Source organism: Natator depressus, chromosome 4, assembly GCF_965152275.1.
Source record: "Natator depressus isolate rNatDep1 chromosome 4, rNatDep2.hap1, whole genome shotgun sequence".
NCBI classification, from domain to species: Eukaryota; Metazoa; Chordata; order Testudines; family Cheloniidae; genus Natator; species Natator depressus.
In genome coordinates this window covers 103,798,077-103,810,422 of record NC_134237.1, presented here as the reverse complement: position 1 = coordinate 103,810,422, position 12,346 = coordinate 103,798,077, and positions in this window count along the sequence as shown.

Sequence of the window (12,346 nt, the reverse complement as noted above, 5' to 3'; positions counted from 1 at the left end):
CCTTCAGAGAAATCAATATGGGATCTTTTATTCTAACACTGCAGGTTGTTGGAAGCAAGCTGTGGCAGGAGAGCTCTCTCTAACATTGCATGGTTAGAGTTTTGAGAGCAGGGCAGGAAGGAACAAAACTGGGGAATAGCTGTTCTACATTGCATGGTCTCCTCCAAACCTAGTGGTGTTTCAGCCAGAAATCATTGAGTTTAATACTTATAGCACCAGTGTTTACTTCCACTTCACATTGTCCACACATCACAAAGGGGAACCAGGATGTAAGACTCCAATCGTACTCCGACTGAGGTGAAAAAACAAACTTAATTGGGAGCAGGATCTAGCCCTTTATCAGCGAACATATCTCAGCCACCTTATTCACCCCCCACCATATATACATCACAACTTTAAAGGTCATTGTGACGTTTCACTCCATATTCTTTATGAAAATGCTTATGATATGAATGACATAACAGATATACTTTATGTAAGATGGCTCATGTAAGATATCATTGGAAAGGTTATGATATGTGATTGGTTACTGGAAAGGTTACTGAATGTGATTATCCAATTTGTATGACTGTATCATTTTTGTATCTGAAGTTAGGAATATTGGCTATGTATCTGTATTTCAAATGTGTTACTTTGGGTGTCACCCCCAACTAGCCCTTCAGGTACAACAATGGCAAAGCTAGACAGCGATAATGGCCCATTAGTAAGGACAGTGGACTGTGAAAGAGCTTAGTCTTCCTGTGGACACTCCATACAGCCTACGAGTAATGGCTGCAACAGCCCTGCAGAGAGATGGGTCTGAGTCACCTGGTACGGGACCCACCTCTTGGAATGCCAGTGTTCTTCCACTGGAAGACAAATGGTTCCCGCCATACACAAGAGCTATATGTGTCAGGGGAGTGACATCTGGAGTCTCTTCTACCTCCCCACCCAAGAGACACTGAAAAACATCTGGAAACAAGAACTGAATGGGGTGGGGGAGAAGGGATGAGCACAAGCTAGAAGGACATCTAGCTTGTGAGTAACAATATCTGAGGTCTCAAGCTAGAGACCAGTGTAGCAACAATATCTAGGGTGAGAAACTATTATTGCTAACCAATTTCTTTAGTGGAAAAAAAGCTTAGTTTGTGTGTTGGTTTTATTTGCTTAGTAATTCACTTTGTTCTGTTTGCTGTCTCTTTCACCACTTAAAATCCACCTTTTGTAGTTAAACTTATTTCTTGTTTATAATATAACCCAGTTTATGCAATTCATAATGGGGGGGAGGAGAAATAAGAGGCTTCCTCCATATTGAGAGAGGAGGCAGAGTTCATAATATAGCTTTAGGTCTGCACTCCAAAGAAGGTGGATACCTGCATGCTGGGGCAAGTCCCTTAAGCTGAGACTTCCTGAACTGATTTCAGTGTTTATTTCGTTCTGTAGTTGGGTGTGGCCCTGCCTGTGTGTTTGCTGCAGGAAGCTTAATAGCCTATCTCAGCAAGACAGGTAAAAAGGGTGCCCAGGCTGGCATAACAGGCAGGTTCACTGGTATCTCAGCACACCAGGTGGCACCTTAAGGGGTCCAACCTGTCACAGTCATATATAGAGAAAAGTCTACCTCTTAATCTAAACACCATGGATTCCAGAGGCCACAGGTAAGAGCCGAAGAGTCTGAAAACTAATATGCACCTGGCAACACATTCTAAGCTTATGACCAAGTTCCTTACAGATATTTCTTGCAAAAGCAAAATATCAAGGTGGCCCTGCACTCATCTCAAGTTAGCTTCATTTTTGGATGGCTTAAGTGTGCCTGATGTACAATAGCAGTCTGAAAGGGAGATATGGCCCCAGGTAACTTGGACCAAGTCAGTTTAGAATTCTGCAGAGTAAGCAGCTCCTTGAGTTTCACCTGGAAATGGATTGCACAGAGTGGAAACCTAATGTAATATTCTGTCACTGATCTGCTTCACTCAGAAGATAGATGCCTTTTGTATAAGGCAAAAACTTCAAAATTAGTCCCTGGGAGAATGTTTTGCAGTAGTGTAGCTGGGGGGGGGCGGGGCGGGGAGGATAACTTTGGTCCACTTCTGAGAGGCATACTTTCTTCGCCAGACCTATATGTTAAAAGCATTAATTTTCCACAAAGGAAATGAGTGTCTAGGATCAATGATTAATCTAGTAAGAAACTAAGATGTCACTGTGATAATAGGTAGGCGGATTAATACATTGGAAGGGTTGTTTATAGCCTTCACCAGACACTCAAAATGCTCATGACAGAGACAAGGTGGATGAGGAAATGTCTTTTATTTCTGTTGGTGAAAGAGACAAGCTTTCAGGTTACTCAGAGCTCTTCTGAAGAAGAGAGTAATAATGACCTGAAGAAGTGCTCTGGCTAGCTCAAAAGCTTGTCTCTTTCACCAACAGGATTTAGTCTAATAAAAGATATTACCTCACCTACCTTTTCTCTCATATTGTGGGACCAACATGGCAACAACAGTACTACCTCTTAAGATGACCTAAGTCTTTTTTTAATTGAGTTTTAGCCCAGTAGCTTTAATCAGTTTCCAAAACTGTGCTCAACTCTGGGAGGGTACAGAGAAGACTATACCTGGGCCTACAGCTGACCTTCACGTTGCACACAGTCTTAGAGGTAGGGTGCCCCTAGAACACCAGCACCCCTAGGCATGTGCCTACTGTACCTAATTGGAAATCTGGCCCTGGGTAGGTACCGGACACTAAAAGATACAGATTGCTTTGATTCAATTCTTCTAGGCACCTTCAACTGCCAGCCTGAGAGGAAATCAAAAGTCACCCTTCCCTAACAAAGTACTGTGGTGATAGATGTTAGAGAGCTTATTCCTTCACTCTCCCACTTCCCTGGTCCTTCTCGCATGAACAGAGCGCAACAATACCCAAAGTCCAAAGGTGCAAACAATTTGTTTATTGGGGTGAACTTCCAGCAAGTTTAAATCCAAGTTCCTTTTTCTTTATGTTCGAATCCCAACCTACTTCCTGTTTGCCCCTAATTTATATAGTAATATTCTTAGCTATACCTTAACCAATCATTCTTCTGAAGTTTACCTAACCAATCCTAACATATTGTAACATGATTAGCTAACCAATTATAACCCACCACCTTAATTAGTTTACACCCAGCAAAATTAATTATACAGCAGACAGAAACAATCACAGAACCAGACAGAGACCATGCCAATAAACAATAGCAAAGTGGGAACTATAATGACAAAATACAGAAGTGAGGATTTCCCAGCTACCTCTATAAAGACATAAGGGTTTCCCAGTTGTGTCTATTCATAAGTGAGTTCTTACCAGACAGAAAACTATCAACCTAAATTTCCTTTTACATCTTCTAGGCTCTTCCCTTTCTCTGGAGGTGATAGATCGGATCACCTTCCTAACAGCCCCATATCAACTAGTTTGGAATGTGAGGATGTGACCGTACGCTTCCCAGCTTATGGCTGCCTCTGCTGCTTAGCCAGAGGCATTGGCCTAAGAACAGGGCCTCAAACTGTCACAGTAAGAGCAGGCCCTTACACAGATTCTTTCTTGTATACCTCTATTACTAGCTAAATGATAAACATATACCTACATTCTTAGTGTATAGGCCTTTACAGACAGGCCTGAATATCTATATCCTAGCAATACCACTGTCTGCCCTTCCCCTGTGGTGGAGCCTTGCTTGGTCATTCTTCCATTGGGGTATAAATTGGTGTACAGATTTTACCCTCCTGTTCCCAGATGGGTGATTCAAGCCTTTAGAATTTATAATGCTCAGTCATAGATACTATGGTGGTACATAGAGAAAGCCTGAATATATTTACCTTTTCTTTTATGAAAAAATGTTGGATGTTTTTGACCTTGAGAGATGAAGAAAACATGTCATAATAGGGGTGCTACTGTCTGTCTGAGCCATTCTGTAGGATTGGAAAGATAGTGGAACAAAACACAGTCAAATACTTAATGGAAATGGTGAAATCATGGATGAGCAAATCCTGCTCACCTTGTTCATGCAAGTGTCCCATTGACTACAATGGTCTATTTATGTTAATGGGACTACTGGTGTGAGTCATGAAAGCAAAATAAAAATCTTATTACTGTTGCTACTCAGTCTCTTCAGGTGCTAAAGAAAATAAGATAACCATAACTGGAGCAGCATCCAGTTTATGGGAGAATAGGATGATCATGTAGGCAATATAACTGATGCAGTGGTAAATAAAGGGTCCATTGTGTCTTCTTCCTTTTACTTTACTTCCTGCCTTGACTTTGAACAAGTTCTACACACAGCACCTGATCTGGTTATAATAGCATGCTTTTGGTGGTAACCTTAAATCTCTGTCTCCACTAATATTGCATTGAATCAATATCAAGCTAATTCAGGCCTTACAATTTTTTGAAACATATCCTTGAAAAATGAACTGTCACTTAGTAACCTGAAGGTGAATATCAGGCTTATCCACATCTAGTCAAGTTCATTCAAAAAGTTGTCCTGAAACTGCAATTAGTTTGTTAATCCGTTCCCTTCTACATACTCTTTTGTTGTCTTACACAGAGGTCTGATTTATTTTACCTGGATGTACTTAAACTTTTCAAGAGCAGCCATATGTCTAGATAAATACCATAGCAGTGGAGTGGGTGTTGTATAAAAATCCAAGTAGAATAATTGTGAAGATGAGAAAATAAGGACAAGAAATGTAAAAAATTGCCACTACCACATCTACTGTGGAAACAGAGTTTTAATCACAAAAAATGGTCTTTTGTTTAAAGCACAGGACTAGGAGTCAGTTGGTCTGGTTCTGTTCCTGGTTCTTCTATAGACTTCATATGTGATGTTGCTAAGTCACTTGACAACTTTTCCTGTCAATAAAAGGGCGATAATAATGCTGATCAAGTATCACAGGGATAGCCATGTTAGTCTGTATCCACAAAAACAATGAGGAGTCCGGTGGCACCTTAAAGACTAACAGATTTATTTGGGAATAAGTTTCTGTGGGTAAAAAACCCACTTCTTCAGATGAATGGAGTGAAATTAACAGATGCAGGCATAAATATACTGACACATGAAGAGAAGGGAGTTACCTTACAAACTTACAAAATAATGCTGATGTACCTCATGGAAGTGCTATGAAGATTAATTGAGCTCCTCAAATGGAAGGTATTGCTGAAGTGCAAAGTATTATCTATATACAGCAGACAAATACTTGCTTTAAGTAGCACAGACTGTTAATTACCTGCAAAACTGTGTTTGGAAAACATTTGATCTGAAATTTAGTAGATAAGATTGTGGGTTAATTTCTTTCCCCATCCTTGTTTCTATTCTTCTTCTCCTCACTTACTGTAAAGCACAGAAATTTTTAATGCCAGCCTTAAATTTTTGCATAGCTTTAAATTAATGTTTAATTAGATTGGATATTGACCTTGTGACTACTCTGTACTTTAATAATATTTGCATGTAATCTGCTAAACATTCATAAATGTCATGTAAGTGATACAACACAGACTAATTTGGAGAGTTCTATGAATGGGGTGATGAAAGTTCAAATGTGTAAAATGTGGTTTAATCATTAAATTAGACTGAGTGTTAAGACAAGTTCCTTAGTGAGTGTAGGGAAAAGTTTCTATGTTGGGAGTATTATTAGACAATTGAATTTTTCAGTAAATGTTTGGTTTTAATATTTGCGATAATTTATTTTATTTATCTGTAGGTTTTGGATTTGACTAGTGATTTTTGGGTGCCTCAGTTTTAGGATATGCAATTTGGGATTATTTTTTCTTTAAGGGGGCAAAATTTTCAAAAAGTGCTGAAAACCTGATACCTTAAAAGAAAAAAAACCTGACCCCTAGTGGCAGACAAACCTCTTAAAGAGGTAAAATGCTTCAGCCCACTCCTATTTACCGATAAATGTGGTAGGTTTGACTATCTGAGGATTAATTGTAGTTTGGCTCAATGTAAATTTAAAGTAGACTGTATTAATATGAATACAACAATTTTTAAAACATTTATAAGGTGTACATCCTATGTACCAAATCTAGAGGAAGCCTTGCAAAATATAGTTTTATTAAAACAATTCAAAGAAAATCTAAAGCAACATGATAGGTAAAGAGATGGGGAAGTTGGTGATTTTCTTGAAGTTAGGCTTTTTTTCCCCTTTGCAGGTTGCCCATGGCCCTAATTCAGCAAGATATTTTAGTATTTGTAGTATTTAGTATTAGGTTTGTAATGTTAGGCACAGGAATAATCTCATTTAAGTCAATGGGACTACTTGTGCTGAAGTGCATTGCTGAATCAAAGCCCATGTCCAGTAAAGTGTAAAAATCTAGATAGCCATACCTCCATATTGCCACTCAACTGGCAGAGCAGAGTGGCATTTAATACAATGGTTGTGTACTGCTTGCATGGACATCCACAATAATACCACCACCCTTTTGACTACAGAACCTTCTCTGTTCTGATGCTAAGCCAGCCTCTGTGAATGCAGGACAGAAAAACAATTTACCCATTGTTTACCTCTTTCGGAGGCTGAAAAAGTTGTGGGCAGGAAGCAACTACAAACCTCTAATTGTTAGTAATTACCCTTTGAAGTAGGGGTAAACATGAAGGAGGAGGGAAAAATTATTTATCTTGGTCCAAGGTGTAAAAATGTGAAGTTGAGGAAAGGGAAATTTAGGCTGAACATCAAGGAAAATATCCAAATGTATAAATCTCAGATGAAAGTGCATTTTCCATCCTAGTTATTTTTCCATATCTGAAAGTATAACAATATCCACTTTTCAGTATGGAACACTGAAGAGTCCTTCTTCCACCAGGCATAGAAAAATATAGACAGTAGAATTCTTCCAACAATACTGAAAGATCAGATCTGTAGAAATTATGGTCCAGAGATCTATAATATGATGTTGAAAATGAAGAAACTTTTCATGGACTGTACACATTCTATTACCACCTCTGCAAAGAATTATTCCTCCAAATTAATACTGAGGCTTTTCATTATCCAATCAAAGGTGTTCTATCAATAATGCATTGTATATAGAAGCCTTTTGTGTTGAAACACTCCTTACATAATAGTCACTGAAGTACAATATTCCTTTAGCAGTTTCTGTACCTTCTCATGAATCTCTAAAATTGTTTTGCTGTCGCTCAGATCTCACTGGATAGTGAAGTTTTCTAAGTGATCCTTGAGACTTCTGGAAATTATACAGGATGGCAGACATATCAGAGCAGTTCTTTAACAAATTTTACAAAGAATTATAGTGTTAAAAGACCTGCCTTGGATCTCTTACAACACTGCATAACCCTCAATCTGATAGTACAAAAGATTTCAGAGAGTATATCACTGAAACAGATACATTTCGCCTTTTAAAATTGAGAGGGATACATCACTTAGGCACTTTAATTGAGTTACAATCTCCCAAGATGTCCAGGAAGTCCCTGCCTGAGCCTAGGTTATTTATGGAATCTTATTAGGTTTGTTTTTTCCCCTGAAATGTGGTTAAACACCAGGATGTAGTTGGAGAACTGTGTGACAGTCAATGTACAGATCTTTAACTCAGGAAAGGATTCCTTGCCCATGTCTCTCCATCATGAGCTAATTTTACAGTTGTTCTCATCCCCCAGAGAAAGTGAGAAAAGGCTTATATTTTAGTTAGCACCATTGAAAACTAGACTGGACTGGTATCCAACAATATTCTATACAGGCAATCCTGCACTGGCAAGGGAACAAACAAGACTATCTTTCCTCTCTCAGGTCTGATCAAGAGGCATGGATGTCAATATGAGTCTTCTTATTGACTTCAATGGGCTTTGAATCAGGCTCTATGACTTATATAATTATCTAATATTTTAAATGTTTCTCTACTCAGAGTTTGGTCTTTGTCCTTCAAGTGGTTGTTTGTTTAGACTTGTTTTAGACTGTACCTGTGCCCCTACTTGCCATACTATACCGTATATTAAGTTTTAAGGGGAAAATACAGAAAAATATAGAAAGTAGAATACTTCAACAATATTGAAAGTAGAAAATAGAAACTATTGTCTAGAACTCAATAATATAACGTGAGAATGAAGAAAAGCTTTTCATTGACTGTACACATTCTGCTCCCTCTTCTGAAGAAGAATTATGCATCCAAATAAATACCGAGGCTTTTCATTATCCAATCAAAGGTGTTCTATCAATGATGCATTGCATATGGAAGCCTCTTGTGTTGAAACTCTCCTTCTATAATCCTCACGGAAGTACGGTACATTAGCAGTATACTTCTGTATTAATGAGTCCCTAAAATATCATTCTGTTATAGCTCAGACCTCACTTGCTAATAAAATTTTCTAAATGATCCCTGAAACTTCTGAAAATTGTACAGGACGGAGAGCAAATTATAACAGTTCTTTAAACCATTTACAAAGCATTAGAGGGTTAATATAGCTGCCTGCATGGCTCACGAGATTGCTTTTGTTAATTTTTGTAGTGACTCTTTCTGCTCAGGGGTTACTTTATAGGTTGCAATTTGGAAATATGTATATGTAAAAGCTGAATAGCAGTTTATTTTCCAGAGTGCAACCACAAATGTAATTGCTACTTAGTATAATGACAGAGAACCATCAGACCTATTTGCTTGTGAACGGAGATGTAATGATCAAAACTTCAGACATACAGCTGACACTTTCAGAAAGCTGAGTGACAAGAAAGAGGAGTTGGACTAGAAATAGTTCAGGTTGCTTAAGTTTGGCAAATAAGTAGTAATTATACACTATGGACTTGCTTATGGATCCAAGATTATGCACTGGCCTAACCTGGACTTGAGTTAAAACAGCCATGGAGCTACAGTAACTTATCCCTCTGAAGACTTGTTATAGCAGAAGGGAACTTCACCAAACCCATATCTCATTCCTGTCTTACCCCTATTACATGCAGAATGCCTCCTGTGCCAGGAGTGGGGGAAGCAGTTGGCACAGGAGCTGTATCCCCCTAGCTTTACATAAGTGGGGAGTTCCCCTTCACTATAGGAATTCTCCACTACGCATTTACAGTCAAAATCAACTCCTTTGCACTGCCTGAGCAGTACAAAGAGCTCGGGAGAAATGTGACCTATGTCTAATATTGATGTGACAACATTAAAGGTTCCATCTTCAAGGTACTGAGCACTGCTATGAGATGCTGATTGCCCCCACCTCTGACTTCACTGGGCATTGGAAGTTCTCAGCATCTTCCAGGACTGAAGGTTTCAGGGGAAATTTCTTTTTTCAATCCAAAAGAAATATTTTGAAGACCATATTTTAAACGATAGTACTCTGAACATTCTATTAACCGGGAAAATTAGTAAAGGGGTGTCAGGGTTCCCTCCCCACTCTGAACTCTAGGGTACAGATGTGGGGACCCACATGAAAGACTCCCTAAGCTTATTTCTACCAGCTTAGGTTAAAACTTCCTCAAGACACAAATTCTTTGCCCTTGGAGGGTACGCTGCCGCCACCAAGTGATTTAACAAAGAATCAGGGAAAGCACCATTTGGAGTTCCTATTCCCCCAAAATATCCCTCCAAGCCCTTACACCCCCTTTCCTGGGGAGTCTTGAGAATAATATAATATCCTAATCAATTGGTTACAAAGTGATCACAGACCCAAACCCCTGGGTCTTAGGACAATAGAGAAATCAGTCAGGTTCTTAAAAGAAGGATTTTATTTTAAAAAAAGGTAAAAATCACCTCTGTAAAATCAGGATGTTAAATAACTTTACAGGGTAACAAAAGATTCAAAAACACAGCAGAACTCTCTCTAGGCTTAGTTTCAAAGTTACAAAAAACAGGAATAAACCTCCCTCCAGCAAAGGAAAAATTTACAAGCAAAACAAAAGTATCTAACATGCCTTGCCTGGCTTTTACTTACAATTTCTGTAATATGAGAGACTTTTAGGATGGTTTATAGGAGGAGTTTTCTGACCTGATGCTTCTCTGCTTCCCAAGAGAACACACAAAACAAAGCCTTCCCCAACCCCCACAGATCTGAAAGTATCTTCTTTCCCCATTGGTCCTTTTGGTCAGGTGCCAACCAGGTTATGTGAGCTTCTTATTCATAGATTCATAGATATTTAGGTCAGAAGGGACCATTATGATCATCTAGTGTGACCTCCTGCACAACGCAGGCCACAGAATTTCACCCACCACTCCTACAAAAAAAACCCTCACACCTATATCCGTGCTATTGAAGTCCTCAAATCGTAGTTTAAAGACTTCAAGGAGCAGAGATTCCTCCAGCAAGTGACCCGTGCCCCATGCTACAGAGGAAGGCGAAAAACCTCCAGGGCCTCTTCCAATCTGCCCTGGAGGAAAATTCCTTCCTGACCCCAAATATGGCGATCAGCTAAACTCTGAGCGTATGGGCAAGATTCATCAGCCAGATACTACAGAAAATTCTTTCCTGGGTAACTCGGATCTCACCCCATCTAATAGCTCATCACAGGCCATTGGGCCTATTTACCATGAATATTTCATTACCAAAACCATGTTATCCCATCATACCATCTCCTCCATAAACTTACGGAGTTTAATCTTAAAGCCAGATAGATCTTTTGCCCCTACTGCTTCCCTAGGAAGGCTATTCTTAACCCCTTACAGATAAGGAGAAATTCTAAGCTACCCTTAGCTGTATGGTTATGACAAGGTGCATACCGGGCCGGCCCACAACATTTTGGCACCTGAGGCGGGGAGCTCAAATGACACCCCCATGCCTCCTCGCTTGAGCCAAAACTTTGAAACTCTGGGTCCTAGTGGCACTCCCCCACAATCTGGCACCTGAGGCAGCTGCCTCAGTTTGCCTCATGGTAAGGCCAGCCCTGGGTGCAAAGCCTTCACACACTATCTGAAGCCTCTTCCATTTATTTTTGTAAAACTGGGAGGGATCCATCACTTGGGCACTTGAAGTCACTTACATTCCCACAGGATGTCCTTGTCGTCCCTGCCTGAGTCCAGGTGATTTCGAAAATCCCAGTAGTTCTTCCCCCATTTTCCCCCCTCCCCCCCCCAAAAAAAGATTCCTGAAATGTGCAGTTATACAACAGGGCACAATTGGAGAACTGAGTTTCAGTCAATGAATAGATCTTTTTATCCATGTAAAGAGGCTAGCTGGGGCTCGTCCCCCTCCAGGGCGGCGGGGAGCCACACCAGCTCACTACACACTGTTGATGTTTACGGGGAATTAGTTCTGCCACAGGAGTCTCTCTCGGCAGCCCTTGCAGCAATAAGCACAGTGAGCCTGGGCCCTAGATCAGGGCGGGGCAACAATGAGTCAGACACTCAGGCCTTCAGGCAGGGGCTGAGCAGTAGCAGTATACACAGTAGGAATAAGCCCAGGCCCTTGGTCAGAGCAGGGCAACAATGAGTCAGGCTCTCAGGGAGGGGCTGAGCAGTAGCAGTACAATAGAAGCAATAAGCCCAGGTCCCAAAGGACCTGGGAGAGGGGGAGTCTGTCACCCATGGCAGGGGGGACACAGGCCCTCCCACTCCACTGCATCCCAGCCTGGGGCCCTAGCAGTGGCAGAAGACCCACTGCTGTGTCAGTGGGGATCCTGGACGCAACACACTGACATGGGCTCTGGCAGTGTTGCAGCCAGACTAGGGTCGGCAGCCCCCAGGCTACTTCCAGACTCCCCCTTGGTGGTACCTGGGTCACAGTGGTGTCCTCTGGGGGGTCCAGCACCATGGGTTCCTCGGGGTAGGTGGTGAGAGGCAGACCCGGCAACTCCTCTGGGTAGCGGGCATGGGACAGGCCCGGCAACTCCTCTGGGTAGCGGGCACAGGACAGGTCAGAAGCATCTGGCCTCCCCAGCAGCTGTCTCCATAGTGAGTTCTGAGGTCGAGCCTTTATACTTCCGGGGCGTCGCCTGATCCTCTGAGGGGTGGGCTCAGAGCTCTCTAGCTCCGCCCACTCCAGTGTCTGGAAGGGCTCGTCCTTCTCCGGGGTGGTGGGGAGCCACACCGGCTCACTACAATCCATTACAGGATTCCTTACCTTTTTCTCTCCGGCTGTTTAGAACATAATCATGCCGTGATTGTACAGTTTTCCTCATCTTAATTCACTTTTATGTAATTATTCTTTCACTATTACAACTCTTGGTGATACATGCTGCTTCTTTAAAACCCAGTACTCAGTATCACAAATTAGGCACATGAGCGGGAACACAGGAAAGTACTTGAGTTATTTTTTCACTGTACTCTGTTTTTCCCCAATTTGCATTGATTTAAATATAACTCCGGGGCCAAATAGTCCTGTAAAATTGGCACCTGCTCTTGGGGGGAGGTGGGAAGAAGATTGGGAAAGGGCTTCATACCATACTCATTACTTAATTCAAAGTCTGCCAAA